This window comes from Equus caballus, chromosome 20, assembly GCF_041296265.1.
Source record: "Equus caballus isolate H_3958 breed thoroughbred chromosome 20, TB-T2T, whole genome shotgun sequence".
NCBI classification, from domain to species: Eukaryota; Metazoa; Chordata; class Mammalia; order Perissodactyla; family Equidae; genus Equus; species Equus caballus.
This window is the reverse complement of record NC_091703.1, coordinates 44,920,212-44,932,516: the sequence shown is the minus strand read 5'-3', so window position 1 is coordinate 44,932,516 and position 12,305 is coordinate 44,920,212. Positions and strand designations below refer to the sequence as shown.

The window sequence follows — 12,305 nt, the reverse complement described above, 5'->3', positions numbered from 1 at the left end:
TGTTGTCTCCCTGCCTTTAGAGGGGGCTGTGCCCTCTACTGGGGAGTTGGGACTGTCTCCTGCCTAAAAAGCTGAGGACAGATGCTCCTGTCCCCAACCCCCACCCACGTGACGTCTCTCTCCCTTTCAGCATCACCTGCGGTCCAAGAAGGTTAGCTGGCTTTGCTGTGGGTTTCACCTCTGGGAGAACCCTGACCGTCCAAGGGAATCCTATAATGGATAGTCGTTTTCCAAGCCATTGTTCTCTCCCTGTGGAGATCTGAGGAAAAGTCGGAGTGGGCAAAGCCTTCTTGGGCTCAGCCTCACACATTACGCCTCACCCCATCCCTCACTGGACCCCTTCTTTGCAAGGATGTCACACCTGGTTGACAACATTTCTTGACTTTTCAGGAAAAGAATGGCTAGTAACACATATTTTACTGCCCTGGAAACAAATTTTCCATTCCCAACTTTTTGGCAGAGCTCAAAGGAAGTGGGAGGCTGAGGGCAGAAGGGACTGCCCACGTGCATGGCCCATGTGGGCTGCGGGTGCGCATGCCCTTGGCAGCATTGCTGGTCCAGCCTCACCCGGAACACAGAGAGGCCCAGATGTCAGGGTTGGAAGCCCTGGCAGCCAGCACCCCATGGAGGTGCCCTCCTCTGTTCTAAGGTCAGACCCTGCTCCAGGCTCTGAATCCGTCCTCTCCCTTCCTCAGGGATCTGCAGAACCCAGTGGCCCTTCATTCCCGTGCGTCTGTACCTTTGTCCCCTCTAACTTAGTGAGTAGCAGCTGGGGAGCTTCTTTGAGTGACTCATGGGGAACTGACCACTGCTCGGGGTGACCCGTTTGTCATTCAGTTAATCCAGAGAAGGAGCCTCCAGTCTCCTGCCTGCAAGGTGCATGTGGGTGGGATGGGGGAGGGAATGAGAGGGGTGCCTGTGTGTGTCAGCCTTCTCTTTGCTGACTCCAGTTAGTCCGCATTTTCAGCCTTGTCTTACTCTCTACCCTTCACCCCTCCTGGCATCCCTGCTTCTCTGCCCGTCTGGAGTTTACCAAGCAAGTCACACCCTTCTTGTCCACGTTCGTTTCTGAGCGTTCCGTCCTGCTGTCTCAGTTACGCCTCCTATCCGTCTGCTATCTTTCTATAATTTGTTACTAATTACCTCTTTCCTGCTCTTTTCAATGTTATAAGTTTATACAATTAAAAAGATTCCTATACTATAATTTCAATGGAGTCTTAGAAGGAAAAGGAGATAAACACATTTTCAGTCTACCTATTTAAACCAGAAGTCTTGCAGCAAAATTTGCAATAGTTTCTTAGTATTCCAGTCTGTCTGTACCCTCTGTGTACCTTGTCTCACATTTTACACTTTTGTATTGTACCCCCTACTGCCTCCCCTTTAAAAACGGCCCATGAGCATCCTTGCAGCTAAGTCTTTAGGCATATTCATTATGATTTCCTGAGGATGAATTTCCGTAAGTAGAATATCTGGGTCAAAAGATATGCAAAACTTTAGTAACATGTTTCGGGTGCATATCACTTAAACTTCTCTTCATATATGTGATACTAACTTGCATGCCTACTGGCATTGTATGAATATGCCTGCCTTTCCACACTCTCGTCAATACAGGGGGTCTCTGGACATGTATTTTTGTGTGTATGATGTGAACACTTTGCAGGCTAGATTCCTGGGTCCGAGTACACACACGTTAAAGTTTTGATTGACAGTGGTCCATTTACCGGCTTCTTTCCCATCATCAGATATGAGCATGCTTCTTTCTTCCACATTCTTGCCAACGCTGCAGCATGATATAAAAATCTTTTCCAGTTCGATAGCTTATTTTATTCTGCATTTTATTGATTTCTCCTGAGGTTGGCAGTTTTTCGTGTATTTATGTCATTTGTATTTCTTCTTTCATGGACTACCTGTAACCCATTTTTTTTCTTTGTGTGCTTATCATTTTCTTATTGCTTTTTAAGCTTTCTTTATATGTTAAGGTTATTAATATGCGTATGGAAGATTATTTTTTCATTTTGTTGACATCTAATTTTGTTTACCCTTTTTGTTTGTTTATCCAGACAACTGGTAAGTTTTAAACAGTAAAATTATCAGTCTTTTGCCTTGCGGTACACTTCCAGAATTTCCTGAACCTCGGGCTTCCTGAGTTTCCTTTACTTCTTCATTTGCTGGGGCTTGAACTTTGGGCTGGCTGCAAATGTGTCTGCAACTGAGTTGCAGGCTGTGATCCTCAGTTCCTTCAGAAGGAGGGCAAGCTCACCATTGACAATTCTTCTGGGGTCTGCTTAGCCACAGTGGGGGTGTGGGGGTGGGGGGAGAGTGAGAGGTTGGTCCTGGGGAAGAGGCAGCCCCTGCCTGGGACTCCACATTACTGACCTGGGGTGTCGCTGGCCAGAGTGTTCCAGGCCCCCCTCACATTGGGGTGATCCAGAGGCAGAGAGTGAATGTCATGAGGACATGATGTGGACAAGCGTGGCTGCTGATCTCAGTAAGTCCCTCCCGCCACTAACAGCTGGCCTCGGGGGCAGAGTTGCCCACTAGGGCTGGTGGTTAAGAGGAGGGGCTGGTCCTACCCAAATCTGTTCTGGCTGATTGAGCCTAAAAGGAAGTCAGGACAAGACCATGACTTGGGACCATGGCTTTAAAGGGCCCACATGACTTGGTTCAACTCCGACTTCCTGTGATAATAGCATAGAACAGCCTCAAGTGCCACAGGACAGTGTTGTCTCAGTGCAGTGGCTCTGCCTTCCAGTTGTGTTTCTCCCCAGTGCTTACTGTACTGGCTTCCCTCCTTCCTCTGCATTTACCAGATTTGCTCCTGGGGAGACCCGCGGGGAGGGGGCTGGGTGGGGGCGGATGCTGATAAATTGCTCTCGGCAGCTGTTGCTGAGCATAAGCTGGGGACTTCCAGGATCAGGGTGACTTGGAGCCTCGTTTTCCCCAGCCTGTCTCCCATGGGCTAGAAAGTAAGATCTGTTTGAGAAGTGTGTGAATGGTGCTGAAGGGATTTTTTTTTAAACTTTCGGCAAGGCAGGTCCTTCAGACCTGTTTGAGATACTTTGACCAAACCTTGAGCGTAGCCTTTAAGCCTCTGCCACCTATGGGGTGACTATTCAGAGGGATACTTCCAAATTTCCTCCTGAAAACTGGAGATAGGAGTTGGGATGTAAAAACCATCATAAGGTGGATTGTGATAATTACACAGCTGCCACTTCCTTCTGCTCCTCAGACACTCGGGTTCATTGCCACCTCCAAGACTTTGTCCTTGCCGTGCCTTCCGCCTGCCCTGCGCTTCCCCAGATCTGGTGGGGCTGACTCCTGTTCTTCCCTTCGGTCCTGCTCCATTGTCGCATCCTCAGAGAGGCCTTCCCAGCAACCCCAGTGAAGGTAGCACTCCTCCGCCGTCATGCCACGCTCTCTCATATTGCCTTATTCTCTTTTCTTCATGCAGTTATACATCAACTGTAATCGTAGTGGCTACTATTAAGGAGTACCGACCATTAGCCAGGTAATAGTTTAAAAGCTTTACATGTATAAATGCATTTGACCCTACATTAATCCTATGAGAAGAATATTGTTATTCCCATTTTACAGATAAAGAAATCAAGTCCTGAGAGAGGTTAATAGTAGGTTGGCACTGGGAGTCCTCTGTTCAGTAAACGTTTATTGAGCACTTATTATGGACTGGGACCAGGCTCTGTTCTAGGATCCAGGAATGGAAAAATGAGTAAGTCACCATGCTTGCTTTCAATTCATCAGGAGACCAGTGTTCCACACCGGGCTGGGTCAGTGACTCTTTTCTGAGACCCTGGGGCAAGTTGCTTACGCAGACGTATGTGCTTTAATTTTCCCTTCTGTAAAATGGGAACAAAGGAAGCTGCCCTAGCTACTCCTCTGGGTTCTCGGGAGGTCTGTTGATGAAATCACTTTGGGATACGCACAGGGTGGTACAGGCAGTCACGGGGCATCCTCACTCTGGGACTAGGAGACAGCAAACATATTCACTCTTCTTACCTGGATGAAGGAAAAGTAGAGAATTGTTCACTGTTCGTCTCTGTCTTGGTGGTACTAAATTCTTAGCAGATTCTACCCCCTTCCCTTATTTGTAGGCATCTTATAGTATCAAGGGATTCTTAAATGTCTCAAATATTCTAGCTAGAATTTCAAAATCCTCTTTGGATCCCATGGTGTAAGAGATGCTGACTTATACCTGGTCAATAGGATTCTGGTGTTTAGGGCAGCAGTCTTATCTGATTGGAAATGGTGAGTTTTATTGTCTGGGGTCCCAAAAGTCCCTGTCTACTGGTGGCACTTTTTGAAGGAAGTTGTTCTTACTTGTCATTAGGCTACCAGCCTGGCTGTTTAATTCCAACAGTGTTATTCTGGAACCTAATGGAACCTGTGTTATTCTGGAACCTAATGCAGGAGCCCAGTTTTGCTTTCTGTATCTTTTGCGAAGACCATTAGTTAAAAACAAGCCCATGGTAATAGAGGAGATGTTGGTGGATGATGGGGAACAGCCCTGTGGGAGAAAATTCTTGCTCCTTGTCATTCTCGTGAGATGGACTATCAAGAATGGAACAACCAAAACTTTAAAGTAAAGCAAGCCAATGTGTCTGCCCCATCCTCCTAAATAGTATGTAAGAGGGTGCGTTGGTCTCTGGTTCTTGCCCTGGGCCCCACCCACCTTTCTATCATTCGTGGTTTGTTTCCTGTGTCTAATTTGTTGCACGATCTGTTAATAACCAAACATGCCCTCACAAGCTGGGGAATATTTGCAGAGTGATAAAGCAATTATGTTATAATCTCCCACTTTCCGAAAGAGACAGCCATCAGGCCTGTACACTCTGGGAAGCATCCAGGTGCCAGATCCTGTTGATTGTGCTATTTCATACGTTTGCACTGTTACCCCCTAATGCAGGCCCCTGTCACTCCATCCATCCACCATCCTTCCATCCATCCATCCATCCATCTACCATCCGTGAAACCATCCATCCACCTGTCCATTCATGCATCCATCCATCCAGAGGAGCACTTATTTTTGAGTACATCCTATGGGCCAGGCCCTGAGTTAGGATCTGGGGATATAAACATGAGTAAGTCATCATCCTTGCATTTAAGGGATTCATACATTAATAGCAGGAAACATAAGTCCAGTGAAGTGTTCTAAGCTCAGATAGTTGGGGCCTCATATTCCCACTACCAAGAAAAGGCAGGGTTTGGTCAAGACAAATTTAATAGAGGAGATTACCCTGTAGGTAGGTTTTAAAAGACAAGCTTGTGCTTACCCACATCCATCCTTCCTCCCTCCCTCCCTGTCTCTCATCCTTCCGCAGATAGTGAGCACCTACTAAGAGCAAGTCTCCTTACCTTAGACCGTCTCTCTCTTAGACGTTCTTTCATGTCCCACCCATGTAGTTTCCCTGCTGCTTTAGGTATGTCACTTGATCAGAAAACCTTGGCTGCATCCTGTTCCTAAAATAAAATTCCAGCTCCTGAGCCTGGCATTGGGATCCGTCCATTATGCGGCCCCAGCCTGATGACCAGCCCCTTTCTCATTCCTCCTGTGACCACGCAGACCTGTTTGCTGCCCTCCAACATGTGTTGCGTGCTGCCTCTCTTGTCTATTCCACTTACCCTTTAAGGGCTGACTGAGGCTGCCCTATTCGAGGAAAGCCTGGGGAGATATGTTGCTCCTGGTTTGGGGCTTGGAGGCATATGTGGCTGCTCATCACACCACGTTGTATTGCTATCTTTCTGTGTGGGTCTGTCTCACTCTTCTTTTGTCATGTTAGTGAGATGCTGGCTTCATATAGCTTGTTTCTCCTCTGTGACATAATGCAGGGCCTACAGACGAAAGTCATCCATCTATATTTACTAATGAAAACTGGGGGAAATTACACATCCTTTATCACCTCTTCCTGGCAGTCCCTTAGTTCTGCTGCTGAACTAGAGAAGGTCAAAATTGCCAGTCTAGGACAGATGTCTGGTTCATCTAATCCATATTTTCACTCTCAGGTAGAGAGCGTGAGAATGTGTGCTGGGTTTTCTCCATTTGCCCCCTCCTCCTGGTTCCATTCTCCGCCTCCTGTGTCCTGGGAGCCTGGCCCTATGGATTGCATCAGCTGGGTTCCTGTACTTCACCTTCTGGGTTTCCTTGGGCTTGGCCAATAGGAGACACCAGCAGAAGATTCAAGAGCAGGATGAAAGAGAAATTGGAGTATCAACGCTGCTGCTCCATTGGGCCCCCGTAATGCCATTCCCTCCCTTGCCCTTCAGACTCAGGGCTGGTACGGGCTTCTTGTTGCTCTTAGTCTCTGGATGCTGCGCCGTATATTGTTGGTTCCCCTAACCTTCACCCACCTCTGTCACTGGTCCATTCGCTAAATTATTTTCATTTCGACCCTTTTGAGTGCCGTCTGTAGCATCTTACTGAGAGTCAACCTTGCAGGCTTAGTTATTTGGCCCCGTAATCAACCCCATGAATTGATCTGTTTCCTTTTCTTGCAAAAGGCTTTTTTTTTTCCCCAGGGGGTGGAGGGGAGGGCACATTCAGGAGAATTTATAATAAAAATAGCAGTCTCCCGGCCCCTTCTCTCCCTAACCCAGTACCACTCCCTTGGGGCAACCACTTAACTCTTTTCAATTATTTTTTCTGGCATTTGCCTCTGTGTTTTAAGATGTTGTGCTTTTATTTTACTCCTATTTTAGAAATTATCAGCTTACTTCCTGTTGTGATAGATGACGATTTAGCTTACTTATAGCACCCTTCTACCTCCCCTCCCCACATCCTCACAACTCAGTTGTATCGTTATTTATAGTTCCTGTAGTTGGTTAGCTTTATAAGTAAGTGTCTTACTATCGTATTTCTTGCTCATTAGCAACAGCATCTCTTGATCCACTGTTCACGAAGATGAAGATGTTAGCGTCCTTTCCCCAGCCTCCTTCCCCTGGCCGATTTCTGTCATCTCTCTTTGTACTTTTAGATTGGTAAGGGTGATAACATTTTTATTTCATAACCGCCATTACATCTTCTATGCTTTATCTGTAGATCCTAAAGACCGAAAAATCAGCAGATAGAGTTTCTGTTATTGTACATGTATAAAGGACAAATTGTGCCTTGACGGTCCACCCTCAGACATGCTTGTTTGATTTGCCTAGTGATTTTTTTAAAAATTTCAGATAACATTCTGAAAAAGGGAGAGTTTTCATAAAAGATTTAGAGTTTGGGGTGTTGTTTTAAAAGACGGAAGATCTGGCGCATGTGGTCTGATCGCCCATCTGGTAACACTCTGCTGCAGGCTGCCTGCCTCAGCATGGGCCTGCCGACTCCAGTTTGCCGCAGTCTCTACCACTCACCCGGTGCATGCGTGTGCTCGAATACTTAGCCTGCTTTCTTCGTTTACTTATTTGCCTGACCCTGAAGGTATTTAAATGTGTGACCCTGATGCCTGATCTCTCATCCTCTTTGGAGCCAATATTATGAATCCTTTTGTGTTTTTTTATAGCTTTTTATTTTTCCAAGAATAGGTCATTGCCTTCCTTTTTTTTTTTTTTCACCATTTGCTGTTATCAAATCCTCATTTTTTTCCCTCCCAAACTCTCTAGCCAGTTGGCATTTTATATATTCTCCCTTCCTCCCAGAGTTCTCTGTTCTCCTCATCTTGGACCTGCTTGCCCTCCAGGCCTGCTATGCCACTGTCATCTGGGATTTTCCTATACTGTTGAACTAGGTTGGTTATACTGCTTCCTGGATCTCATATCTTTTCTTTGGGTCCACTGAGTTTCTTCAGAAAAGGAAGTTCCATTTTTTCGCTTGGGAGAGGAGATATCTGGCTGCCCCTTGAGCTACCTATGGAGGTCTCAACTCTTCAGACTTCAGATTTCGTATGATCCCCCATGTTCAGCCTCACATCTGATTCCTGCCGTCCATTGCCCTGGCATCTCTGAGTCATGAGCCTCTTGGCCATTCTGCCAAGGTGATGGACCCCCACAGGCTTCCTGTGCCTGTACTATCAGTTTCAAATCTTCCATAGTCTGTCTCTTTTCTACAAAGTTGTCCCAGTCTCGTTCCTAGTAGCCCTAACCTGTTCCCTTTGTTGTTTGAAATTGTCTTTTTTTTTTGTTTTAATTCTGTTCCTCTCGTCTTGGTGGTGATGTGCCCAGATGGAGAGGATATAAATGACTGCAGTTAATCTGTTGTCCATCTTTAATAGGTTCTTCTCATGAATCGATCTCAAGCCTTCTTGAACCTGTTTCACTTCAAGAGCTACCAGGCTAAACTCTCCTCCATCCAAAGTAGGGGCTTTTAATCCTTAACTTACCTCCTTGAGGATTTAGGAGAAGTTCCCTGTTTATAGTAGTACGTGTCTATCCAATCTATACTTTTTTAAAAAATGATCAAATTTAGATCTTTACATGGGTATTAACACGGTCAAGGCAATGTTAGCTGCCATAATCTTCTCCCAATCTTCAGGGGTTTAACATGATAGAAGTTATTTCTTGCTCTCATAACAATCAGATGCAGGTGTTCTGCTGTGCCTGGCATGCCCCCACAAGGTAATTCAGGGACCCAGGCACCTTCCATCCTGCGATTCTGTTAGACCCTAGAGGATACATCTCAATGGAGTTAATATCACACTCAAGGGGGCAAAAATTAGTTCTAGGGGGCCAAAAAATTTTTACATTTTTATGCATAAATCACAGATATACATATGGTGCATAAACAGATATATAGTATCTCTGTGGTATTAAAATTTCATGGAGGAAGGTGACTAGAAATAAGTGTCTAAAAGGCTCATTACAGAGCAATAATGATGAAAAGAGACTGAGAAACACTATTGCAGGGCCTATGAGCACCCTGTGTTCAGGTGGAAGGGAAAAAAGGTGGTGAAAGCTCAACCTTACTTCTTAACCATCTTGGCCCCAAAATGGCACATGTAGCGTGGTCCTCATTTCATTGGTGAGAACTAGTCACAGGGTCGCACCTTGCTGCAGGAGGAGCTGGGAAATGTAGTTCCTGGCTGGGAGGCTGCTTCTCAGTGACAGCTCTCAACTAAATAAGGAGGAGCATGGATTTTGGAGGATGGTTGGCCTCCAAACACAGGGGTCAGCAAGCTTTGTCTTAAGGGGCCAAGTAGTAAAGATTTTAGGCTTATAGGCCATATGGTCTCTGTCCTAACACCTCACCTCTGTTCATTGTGGCTGAAGGCAGCCATAGACAATATTTAAAGGAATGGGTGTAGCTGTGTTCCAGTAAAGCTCTGTTTATAGAAATAGGTGGCTGGCTGGCCTGCAGGCCGTGGTTGATCAGCACCTGTGTATCCCTACACCTGATGACCATTCTGGAGCTTTGCCATTGTCTGCATTTCCTCTGCCGAGAAGGCCCTAACCCACATTTTCTCCACTCCCTGTCCTAAATAGGACCTGGAGCTTCCCCTCAACTGAATGAGGAGGATGACTTGCTGGTTTTTCTGTGAGAAGAATGGGATGGGATATGACCCACAACCAAATGAAGTGTAGAGGTCCCCGGTCTGGAGGAAGGGAATACATCTTGTCTGTCACAGTGTGATATTACGCCACCCCCCATCTAATCCCCACAGCCACCTGACACGGTAGGAGGCAGCGTACCTGGCACACTGTAGTAAGTGCTCAGAAAATGGTGACAATTCTTGTGTTCAGTGCTCACGAATCACTTAAAAGTACCTGCATTTGCTGAAATAAGTCCTTGGAGAATATGGGCCTCTGCTTCTCATAATATTGGGGAATATACTATCATTTTCAATGGATTATTGTTCCGTGGTTAAAGCTAATATTTACAAAGAGCTTTTAATAACATGACAAAATGCTCGTGTTGGAAACAAGACGCAAAATTATATATACAATATGATCTCAATCATAGTGTCTTAAAGTTTAGCAAAGAAAATAGAAATATTCTTACAAAGTGATGGGATCATGAGTGGTTTTTCTTTCTATTTTATATATGTTTGCTAAAATTTTTATGGTGAACATGTTTTATAGGTGGAAAAGAATAAATGTTATTTTAAAAACCATAAAGCAAGGGAGCTAGCACTGAGCGAGAGTGTTAATGAGGGTGTCTACCTACTTGAGCACACACAAATGTGGACTTGAGAAGGCCATCAGAAATTCTCTTGGAACGAAGTCTCTCAGAGGCCTCCCTCCCTCCCTCCTTCCCCTAAATTAGCAAGGTTTCTTTACGTTTTGACCATGGAAAAGTTCTGGCCCGCTTCTACACTGAGAAATTTTTCTCATTCCTAAGTGATGAGAACCTCATCTAGATTCTCTTTCCACTGAGGTGGGACCAGTTTTTCCGGATGACTCATTGAGATTATCAATGGGCTGAGGGGGAGGGGCACGCTTGGGGTTAACTGCATGTCAGTCATTGGTCATCTCGGCCACTTCCCTGGGCCTGTGGACTTATTTGGCTTTGGGAGAGAAATGAAATACCTTGCGAACTTAAGTGTTGTCTGTGTTTGACCAGTAGCCAACCGCCTCGACTCCAGGTGCCTTCACCCCTGCAGAGAACAACCCGTTCTCCAGTAGTAAGCAAATTCCAGATCGTGCTGAAATGCCCCTTATTTTCTGGGCCCCTCTTGGTTCCTCATTTGCATCTTCTCGGTATGATGTGGTTTGGTTTGGTGGTCCTCCCTCCTTGTCACACTCACCTGAGTCCCTTTTCTTCAGCCCATGGCTGTTTCTCCTGGTAATTTCATTCTTGAGTCCTGGTCTGTCTACACACTGGTCTCAACCTGTGCTGTCCATACTTGTGAGCCCCGTAGCATTCTTCAGCCCTCTGCCCCTTCACTGTGACAGGGTGGCTTCTCTCCCTTCACCCAGGGTCCTGCCCTGACTCTTCAGGGACATCAGCTTCTTGCAAACAGCTCTGAATGGCACCTGTCTGCTTGCTGATAGCCCCCATGGCCTCCCTGCTTCCGACCTCCTTTGTCTCTGATCCAGGAGGTCCCTCTTTCTCCAAATTAGGCTGGAGTCAACATGTCACAGCTTCTCTGCCTCCACCCTGGCTCCTGTGTTCTGAGAGCTGACCCTGGCACCCTTCTCTTTCATCTCCACACACGTACCCTGGACCCAGAGTGATGCATGTGCCGTGTGTAAGGATCACACTCTGCCAGGTACAAGACATTAGTTAGTCCTCAGTTTATGCTTCTGTGGGCACACAGACTTCTTATCACAACTTGCAAGGCCCTGCACCAGGGTTTTTCAACCTCAGCACTATTGACATTGGGGGCCAGATAATTCTGTGTTGAGAGGGGCTGTGCTGTGCATTCTAAAATGTTTAGCAGCATCCCTGGCCTCTGCCCACCAGATACCAATGGCGCTTCCCCACTTGTGACAACCAAATATGTGTCTAGACATTGTCAGACGTCCTCTGGAGGGCACGATTACTCCAGGTTGAGAACCATTACCCTCCATGAAAGAAACACCCTTGTCACCACTTCTCTGCCTCTGTTGCACCCACCATGCACCTGCCATGTGCATGTTCATCCTTGCCTCAGGGCCACTAGTTTGCTGTCCCTGTTGCTTTGAATGTTCTCTTCTCATGTCTTCCCATGTTGGGCATCTATGTCTCAGCCCAGTTGATGCCTCCTTACCAAGCCATTTCCTAAGTGCCCATGTGAACAACCCAGTCACTCCATCATATTTGTATTTCTCTGTTGATTTGTTTTAAAATCATCCTTAGAATCCCTCTGACCTCACTTCTTCCTACTTTCCCCCTCATTTTCCCTGTTCCAGCCACACCATCCTTCTCCTACTTCCTCAGTCACATCAGGCATGGGCCCACCTCAGGGCCTTTGCTCTTGCTGTTCCCTCTGCCTGGAATGCCCTTTCCCCATATATATCCATGATCGCTCACCTCCTTCAGGTCTTTTTTCAAATGTCGCCTTCTCAGAGAGGCCTTTTTTGACTACTTCCCAGTTCATGCTCTGTTTTTCCCCATGGCATCTATAACCATCCCATGTACTATGTATTTTAATTGTTTATTTTCTGTTTCCCCCTATTAAAATGAAAGCTCCACAGGGGTAGGGATTTTGTTTTCTTTGTTCACCATTGTGTCCCCATCACTCAGAACAATGCCTAGCACATAACAGGTGCTCAACCAGCACTTTTTGGATGCATGAACTTTATTTCACGAGATTTGTTAGGGTCTCTGCCCTGACGTCACTGCAGACATTTGAAAGCCTTGAGTGAGCTTGGCTCCTCGTTGTGTGCCACAGATGCGTGTTGGTCAAGAGTCTGCAGTCAGGGTAGAATCATACTATAAAGCG

At 46.2% G+C, this 12,305-nt stretch overlaps 1 protein-coding gene across 41 annotated transcripts in view; it reads left to right on the top strand.

Annotated features, from left to right (window-relative positions):
- The window catches only part of TRERF1 (transcriptional regulating factor 1), a 195,544-nt gene that overhangs the window by 107,776 nt on the left and 75,463 nt on the right, over window positions 1–12,305 (top strand). Inside the window, exon 4 of one of the 41 annotated variants that reach the window (XM_070245583.1) lies at window positions 3,230–3,387. The exons of 39 other annotated variants lie outside the window; for them this stretch is intronic. The gene's annotated coding sequence lies outside the window, so the exon portion shown is untranslated. Of the gene's footprint in view, window positions 1–3,229; window positions 3,388–12,305 lie in introns of those variants that run through there. One more of the 41 variants, XM_070245560.1, reaches the window with a different exon arrangement.